General features: G+C 40.8%; 1 pseudogene; it reads right to left on the reverse strand.

The window, feature by feature from the left end:
- Positions 1 to 8,842: 8,842 nt before the first annotated feature.
- On the reverse strand, positions 8,843 to 9,110 carry LOC147827742 (small nucleolar RNA U3; annotated as a pseudogene).
- Between the last annotated feature and the right edge of the window lie 201 nt (positions 9,111 to 9,311).

Raw genomic sequence — 9,311 nt, forward strand, 5'->3', positions numbered from 1 at the left:
ATGTATCCATTTAGCTATAAATGTCTCTAGTTTCTCATTCTTTATGGCTGAGTAATACTCCATTTTATAAAAAAAACACATCTTCTTTATCCAGTTTCCAGTTGATGGGCAACTGGGCTGTTTCCAAGTTTTAGCTATCACAAACTGTGTTGCTATGAACATGGGCACACATATATCACTGTGGTATGATTCTTTTAATTCTTTGGGTAAGATACCCAGCAGGGGAATAGCTGGGTCAAATGGAACCTCTAGTCCTAGTTCTTTGAGGTATCGCCATACTGATTTCCACAGTGGTTGCACCAGTCTACACTCCCACTAGCAGTGGAGCAGGGTTCCTCTTTCCCCACAATCCCACCAGGATTTGTTATTGGTTGATTTCATGATAGCAGCCATTCTTTGTGGAGTGAGGTGAAATCTCAGTGTTGTTTTCATCTGCATCTCTCAAATGACCAGTGATGTTGAACATTTTTTCATAGGTTTATTTGCTGCTTTTACTTCTTTGTCTGAGAAATGTCTGTTCATTTCAGATGCCCATTTTTGAATTGTGACCCCAGGTTTTGAAGCAGTTTAGATTCATGGAGAAAGTTGGAGGCTAGAGTTGCCGTGTTGGAGGTCGTCAGGGTGTGTGTGGTTCTGAGGAAGTCTCTTCAGCAGTTAGCCCCTGAGTCTTTATGGGGCTGAGCAGATGGGGTGGGATGGGGAGGGGTAGGGGAATGGGCTGTGGTATCTTTAGGTCAAACATGAAAGACATGATTTTCTTAGCCCCAGGACATTTGAGGATTTGAACTGTTAACATTGAAATGTCAAAGGAAATAAATAGCAGTTAACATGACTTAGTGTTACCCCAGGACACTATTAAATTTGCATTGTCCCCTGTAGTTGAATGTGTAGCATACAGCAGAGGGATGTAGGCATTCACTCCAGCTGGCCGAACTGTGAGCCTAGGTGTGAGAAAGAAAGGAGAAAATGAAGAGAAGGGAAAACAGCTCTGTGGACAGAGCTGGCAAGCGTTCACGTAATGGGGCCAAGGTGCCTTGTACATTCTACACCTAGGCCCAGAGCTCCGTAGGTGAGGAATCTTCAGAGAGGAGATAATTCTCTCCCAGTGTGCGAGACCTGTAACCAGTGCTCTGCATCAGATGCTCCTAGAATGCAGACATGTTGTCCTTCACAGTCCTCAATGCCTTTGTCTTGTTTTATATATGAGGAAACCTAGGTCCCTGGAAGCAAGGTGTCATGCCCAAGGTCACCCAGTTAAGGGCAAACAGCAACTAGAATCCAATATTCTAGTTAGTGTTTTGTTTTTTTTTTTGGTACCAGGGATAGAACTCCGGTCCTTGTGCTTTTGAGACAGGTGCCAGAACCACTGAGCTAAATCCCCAGCCCAAGAATCCAATATTCTAGACTTCTAGGTTCATATGCTTTTTGTTGGACTGGGGTAAGCTTCTCGGGTATCTTAGACAGAGCTGGGTTTTTTTTTTCTTTGAAGATTAACTTTATTGGTACATTTTAGGTATACATTATGATCACATTCCTCATTGGGACTTTGTACCCGTACATGATATATCTTAGTTCTTGTTTTTTCCCATTCCCCTTCCCTCCCTTCCACCCCTCCCTTTTTACAAAAGCTTTGTTTCCATTTTTTCCTTCTTTTCTCATGTCACACATGTCTGTGCTTGTTCAGTCACTGACCAGCCTTGCGACTGTGGGCTCTGCCTAGACCCACTTTCATCATGTGTAAATGAAGGGACTAGGGTGAGGTGAGGCTTCCACACGCAGTGGAAATAAATCTCCTGCCACTGGGCCTGCTTACTAAGCCTTCTTCCCTCCAGCTTCTGAACTCCTCCAAAGAGGGAAGAACAATTAGCAAGCAACCTGATCTGTTGACCCAAAGATTCTAGACCCAAAGTCACTTAGGTCTTTCACTTCATTCAGCATTGACCAGTTTACTGGCATATTATTCTTAATAACAATGGGTAATAGGTGCTAATAATAGCAATAGTTAAAAATGATGGTGCATAGGTGCTATATTAAGTAACCCATATTATTATGTCATTGCGTCTTTATACAAAAGGTATGAAGCAGAGATTACTAGTATTCTCTTTTTAACAGAAGAGGAAACTGAAGCTTAGTTAAGTAATCTGCATGTGGTTGTGCAGCTATCCAGTGTCAGAGTCTGCATTAACACTAAGAGTCTGTATTGTTGTATGTAACACTGCAGTATGTAACACTGCAGAGTCTGTATCATTAACACTAAGCTCATATGAAATATTTAATGCTAAAGGCTCTGAGGAAAGTTGACTGTGAGCTGAACCTGTTGAGGGTGGGTCCACACAGATCCTGTCCCAGGGCTCCCTTGCCTCAGATCCAAAGCAGGAGGATCTGAAGTTTCAGCTGCTAGGACTTGTCCTCATCACTTCCCTAGAGACTGTGCCACATTAGGAGCATGTTTATGAAACACGAAGAGAAGGCTTTCCAAAGCACCCAGCCTCCCCAGTGGGGGTGGCTGTTTTAAATCCTTCAGCCACCATATCAGGGTCATAAAATGGGAGGGCTGCAATTTCCTGTCTCCTACACTGGCTTTTGTGGCATAAGGAATTGATGGAGGAAGCGGACACTCCTGCTGGTCTGGACTCCTCTCTCAGTGGGGCTGGAATGTTTCACTGGCTGGGAGGTAGTTTTGAAATGGCATTTCCATTTCTGGGTTCACAAACTTGGCAAGTGGTACCCCAAAGAAAACAACCATCAACATTTGGCAGAGTTTAATAATTTATAGAACATTTGTGCTTTATACCTTGTATCTGTAACTCCTGATTAGTTTTCAAATTTCCCAAGTCAAAATTTATGAATCTTTTTGAGCCTAAGGATTGAAATTTGAAATAAAGCCCAGAGAATTAATCCAGAAAGTTGTCAAATTATTTTGGGTTTTTTTGTCCTTGAAGGAGCATGGGATTGGGAGTCAGAAGAATTTGATTCTGATCTTTATTTTCTCATCATAAAAAGGAGATACTATTGACCTTTTTTTTTTTTTTTTGCTGTACAGGGCTGTAATGAATACTTAATGAGATGCATCTAAATAAGTACTGGAATCTTCTAAATCCTAAAATCATGTAAAATAAGAAAAGATTCTTATAGCCACCACTTAAATGCATGTATGCTTCTTCATATTTGTGCAGTGCAAATGTACCTCACTGTCCATCCCTAAAATCTGTCCCTTTTCTAATAATCCAATAGCAATAAGTCACATATTGTTTCAAGCTATTTCAATTGTTATCTTGACTCATCATTTTTCACTTCAAGTGAAAATAATTCCTCCTTTCCAATTATCTTGTGAATGCCAACCTGATGGAAACTGAATTCAAAAAGCTTTTATATCCTGTCCAGTGTCTCATGCAGCTTCATCTGGGTTACGAATCCTCTAAGGGGACTGAGCTGAGTTTCTCTTTCTTGGCATAGATTTTTCATAGCAAATATCAGTGGAGCTCATTTCAGGTATTTCTTCACTACATCTTCCCCAAATGATTTTATGCTAAATTGCAATAACGGTTTTAGGAAGATGAGGTGACAGAAGCAGAACCATACAATAGAAAAAAAGAAAAACTCTGCAAAATTTATTAATTCAAAAACATAGTTAATGTGTATGTGAGTACACAAAAAATAATATACATTAAATAAAATAAAACGAGAGTAGTACAGTTCTGGTTCTGGTGTTACTACAAAAAAAAAAAAAAGAAAGAAAAGAGGAAATCTGTTGTGTAGTATACTAATGAAATCCTGAGCTAGGAGTGATTAGAAAGCCTTTTTCTGATGATATCTGGCTTTAGGCCCCCACCTCTATTCTTATCTTCTGAGTGAGTACCAAGATGACTTAGAACAGTACATATCCACCTGGTCACTTCCTCTGACTGAACTCAGGATTTATCCCAATGGCGCAGAATGCTCATTGTCTGCCCATGATCTGTTTAAGGTACAGAACTGTCATTCCCTTTATTACTGCAGTCTGATTTGACTCTACTATTTATTGCACACATTTCTGCAATGCTGGACCTGAAAAAAGAAGGCCTTTGCTTTTGGTCTTTCCTGTAAAGTTTCCTGAATGCCTGCTCTCTATGATTTATGGCAGTTCAAGAGGATTTAAAAGCTCCACAAGAGAAGCTATTCAGACTGAGCGGTGCTACCTTCTGCCTCATCACTTATGGTGACTTGCTGTGAATCCACGACCTCCCTCTTCTCATCTGCTGAGCTAGGCTGAACCTGCTATAGACCTTGCACATAAATTAATAAATTTTGTTAATGTGGTTCCTATTCTGGTTTAACAACTTCTATTTCATGTATCCCACACAGAATTGACCTTAGGAAAACTCTGAAGGAGATTAGGTCTATCTGTGTGCTCTCCTACTTGTTCCTTCTTCTGTCATTTGCTTCCCTAAGGTGAGCATGGGGTCCACACATATAGGAGGCCAGGATCTCCTGTATCCTCCCTAGATAACAGGCTGTGGGTCCAAATTAACTTTTCTGGTAAATCTGTTCTCACTAGGTCACAGAGAAAAGTTAGTCAGTACTATGTGGGCCCTGAGTAAAATGTGGTCCTTTTAAGAGTAATGTGCCATTATGCTCCAAATTATCAGAAAGAGCAAATGACTCCTAAACTCCTACATAGGGAAGAGAGAATATAGCAAGATAGAAGAAGTCAGAAATGAAGATGAAATCACAATGAATGCAAGGGGACTAGAAATGAAGAAAGGCAAGCACAGAGAGAGAGAGAGAGAGAGAGAGAGAGAGAGAGAGAGAGAGAAAGAGAGGGCTGGGCCTTTGGAGACATATAGCCAAGATATGTCGGGGAAGTTGGAATGTCTGAAGAAGTAGACTATTGGATAAACTCTAGTATTACTTTACAATTTTCTGTCTTAGAAGATGAAGGAAGTGGTGAAAGGAACTGTCACTCTATTTCTAAATATATTTTATTTTGAAAACAATCCCGGAAAATCCTGAAAATAATCTACAGCATTGTAATAAACAAATATTACTACTTTGAGACTTTTATTGAAGAAATAATGCATTATAGGTAAAGTTGAGATTCCCTTCTCCCTCCTTGGTTCTTCTTCCCTCCCCAGGTACAGACACTGTTTTAATCTGGGAGAACCCTTCCAACCTCTAGACTAAAGCTATCAATAAGAAATACATGATTTTAAAGATGAGAAAATGATAGACATAGTCTTGGATAGGAGCTGAGGGTAGAAACTCAGGTACTTTTCTTGGGTTTAATGATGCAAAATGTCATAGAAAATCAGATGGAAATCTAGGGGTCTCAAAGTGGAAACGGATACAAAAATCTGGAAGGGCCTAAGAATAGTCTTTGTGGCTGTGCAGCTGCAAATGGATCTGATACAGAAGAAGGGAAACTATCTCCAGACAGCACATGGTAGCCTTAGGAGATGCCCTTGAGTTCAGCTTTCCAAGAGCCTAAATGGAAACGGAAGGAAGTAAACAGCCCAAGGTCAGCAGACATTTGCAGGAAGAAAGTCAGAATTCCTAAATTGCAGAAGGAGATAAAGCTTTCATGTACGCTGAGAGTAAAAACCAAAAGGTGTTTTAAAACGATGATCAGAGCAAAAGTAAAATCAAAGGAATCATAGGCCCACTGCTTGGGACAACTGATAAAATGTTAACATGCAAGAGAAAGAAACCAAAACTCCTCAATTTCTATCTTTGTTTTCATTTTCTCTGTTAAGGGAGAATATCTTCACATAGAAAGATTGTGAACAATTGCCATGAAAGAGTAGTTGGAGGCAGAGAGAGGTGAAGAACTGGTAATGTTATCCGGTTTAGGGGTTCTGGGGGGACTCCTCGAGGTGGTTTCTAGGTTCTTTCTATCCAGAGCAAAGACAAGCATAAATGGTAGCAAGGCTTTACATTTATTAAAGATAGGAAAAGAAAATGGCTCTGGGAAGTGAGTTTGGGTCAAGTAGAAGTAGGAAAGCAAGTACACTCTACAGCATGAAAATGGATCACGCCCAAGAGAGGGCACGGTGGCAGTGAGATCACTGGCCCCTGTCCTTTTATATTTCCCACTCCTCAGGATGGTGTCAGGTCTAGGTCATCCTACAGAAAACGTGTTAGAGTTCTTGGGAGAAGTCCACATGCTGGACTTTGGGAACTGTTCTGCACATGTGTCCTGGGATTTTGTAGTTAACAGCCCACACCTACTTCCCCAGCCTATCTGCCATGCCCTAATCTCCTGTCTCAGTAAGAAGGCACTTAGTATCTTTTAATGAGTTTTTATTCCCAGTGATGATGAATTGTATCACCTTGGAGTGGATGCAGTTACAGATGTGATTATGGAAACTTAAGTGATTCAAAATTGGTAATGGCCCTGTCTTAATTTTCAGAATGGTGGACAAGTATATTTAGGAATTTAGAGACCAGAAAATATGCTTTCATTGGTCAGCAGAATGTGCAAGTTGTGGCATCAAGGGGAGTGCATACGAGCAGAACTTCACTGAGGCTTTCTCCCCTTAAGGCCTTCAGTTCCTTGTGGCAAATGCCGCCAGAGATGTAATTATGAGAAAACTCTACCTCCAAAGGGAAGATTTGGGGTGGGAACGGCCAGAGGGTAGTGACTGGAGACATATCCTTTCTGTTCATCCTGTAGGGATTCCTTTCACCTCTAGAAATCCTTTACCAGCTCCTTAATTTTACAGACATGAAATCTTGGGTAAAATCTTGGCAAAGTCTAGAGAAAGGAAGCAATCTGTCCAGTTGACACAGCTGAGTGTGGCTGTAATCCATGGGAACTGAGTCACAACCTGGGCATCTCCACACTCGTTCCCTACTCACAATCTCTCAAATGTGCTCTTAATTCTCACCACCTCAGTCAGACTGTATTTGCTTCACACTGACTGGCATTTAATGTGTATTAGGCACTGTAAGGGCTTGGTGGATGTAAAGATGGATAAATCCTGGTTCTTGGACTTAACGAGCCTCTACTTTGAGAGACATAAGCAGTGTTCCGTGTATGGTGTAAGACTTCCTAGGGGTAAGGAGAAGCTCTTATACAAGTTTGTGTTCTTCCTGGAATTTTTCATAACACAATTGAAGCTTGGAGCTCTGTGCTGCACCATGACCCTGGCAAAGCTTTTGGTTGTAGAATTTAGAGAAGGAGCCTAACCTACTCTTTAGCCCTACTCTGAAGGACATCAGGGACCAAGACACTCCTTTGTCCTCTCCTCTTCTCCACACTCCCACCACCATTTTTTCTTGTCACTTAATTCTCCTAGATTTAATGAAGATTAAAAATTCATTTTTGAGTCAGGATGTGTCACTAGCTGGGAAACCAGAGCCCAGTGAATCACCCTAGGAGGCTGTATTTCTGCCACTTGCACTGGCTGAAGGTTGGATTGGACCCAGGGCATCTGTGATAGTGCAAGCCAGTTATGGGTGGAAAGCATTGCATCTTGGGCCTGGTGTGAGGTAGCATGGAAGCATCCACATCCCAGGCAGGAAATTCAGAGAAAGAAATAGAATCCATGACACGGATGTTAGATATACATTCTTTCCCACTGAGCCTTGCTCCTGGGGGGATTCAGGCCTGTGGGATGGCTTGGAACAGAAACAGCTCTCTTAGTGCCTAGGCTGGCAAGGACTGAGACATTGTTTGGAGCTGCATCAGGTTCCAGATTCCAATGGGGAGCCTACCATAGGGGAAGTCTTCTGTGGTCTCCGCTACCACAGCCAGACACCCCTTGTTTCACAGTGGATGTCTTCTTCAGGTTTCTGGTCTCAAATACACAGAGAAGGTTAGGAAGGGCAGAGTCATTAGGTTTAAAAGTTAGCTTCATTCTTTTCTTATTAGGTTGACCTTCTGTCCAAGGGCACAAACCCAATTCTCCAAGACTAAGGACTCTGTGTCCTCGAGGTAGTTAAACTGTAGAACCTCTAGGTCTCTTTCCATCTCAGAGACTCGGAGTTCCATAAAAAGGATTTCAGAGAGCACATTTATCTTCTTTTCTGTCTTTGTCGTTATGTTATCATTGTTACTTACTCCGCTGTGTAACCTTTGATTCTTACTTTCTGTGATACATCTCCAATTGTAAAACTGATGTTATACTACTATTGAAGGTTGTCTTGAGGACCCAATGATATATGTGAAAGTGCACATTTAGTTTAACAGTGGGGGTTTAATAAACAAACTGTCCTCTCTTCCTTTCTTTGCTCCTTTTGCCCAACATCTTGAAAAGATATGGTGCATGCAAGCAAATAAACCAAATCAAGCCTTATCAGCAATGAAATTGTCTCTGAAATAGCATTAAGAAGATTCTCCTTGCCCTACCCCAGACAAAAATTTTATCTCCCAAGCCCTGTGATAGTGTCTGTGATAATTCCTGGTGTGGTGCCATTAGTCATTACTTTTAAGATATGGTGTTATACTGCTCATATTAGTCATTAAGACTTTAGTATGAAACAACTTGATAGTCAGAGATTCTTTTCCAATTCCCACCCATCAAAACATTATTTTGATGATTCCCCTAATAGTCATTCAGACACTTACTGAAAGATTTCAATGATAAAGAGCTCATTGCTTTGCAAGGTAATGCACTCCATTGTGGTACAGCTGAAGTTGATTAGACATTCTTTTTAAAGTTGAAGCAAGTCTAGCTCCTCAAAACTTTATTTCACAGGCCTGTGAGTTCTGTGAAATAGATCAGAGACAAATCTTCTCTGTTATGCATTTGATAGCACTTAAAATATTTGAAGATAATGATCTTTTCTTTTTCAGCCTCTATTTTCTGGTTTACCAGATAGTTTCTCATGTGACAGCGTTTTCAGATCTTTTGGATCTTTTACCGCTCAGGTTGCTCTTCTCTCTTCTCTTAGGATAATCACTTATTCAGTGTTTTCAACCCATGGCATGTGCATCGGATTCTAGGAGGGGCCTCAGTGCAGGGAGTAGAAGCTTAGTCCCTTCCTTGGGCTGGATTTTGGTGATAGAATTGCAGCTTTTTCTTTCTTTACAGCTTACACAGTTGTTTAATATTTAGTGTTTAATAAGTTGAAACCTCAAGATATTTCTAGTAACAAACTATAGAAATGATCTCTGAAAGTATAGCCTTTACTCAAGATATTTCTAAATGAGCCTGTAGAAACTAAGATTTCTTTGGATTATTCTATTAAGCAATTCAGTGTCTTAATATAAATGTGGCTAGCTTTAATTTTTTTTCCAGTACCAGGGATCAAACTCAGGACTTTGTGCTTTTGAGGCAGGGATGGAGTCACTGAGCTAAATCCCCAGCCCTAGCTTTATTCTTAATTAA

This window comes from Heterocephalus glaber, unplaced genomic scaffold (assembly GCF_053883595.1).
Source record: "Heterocephalus glaber isolate CG9 unplaced genomic scaffold, H.glaber_assembly_v1.0 deba00001442, whole genome shotgun sequence".
NCBI classification, from domain to species: Eukaryota; Metazoa; Chordata; class Mammalia; order Rodentia; family Bathyergidae; genus Heterocephalus; species Heterocephalus glaber.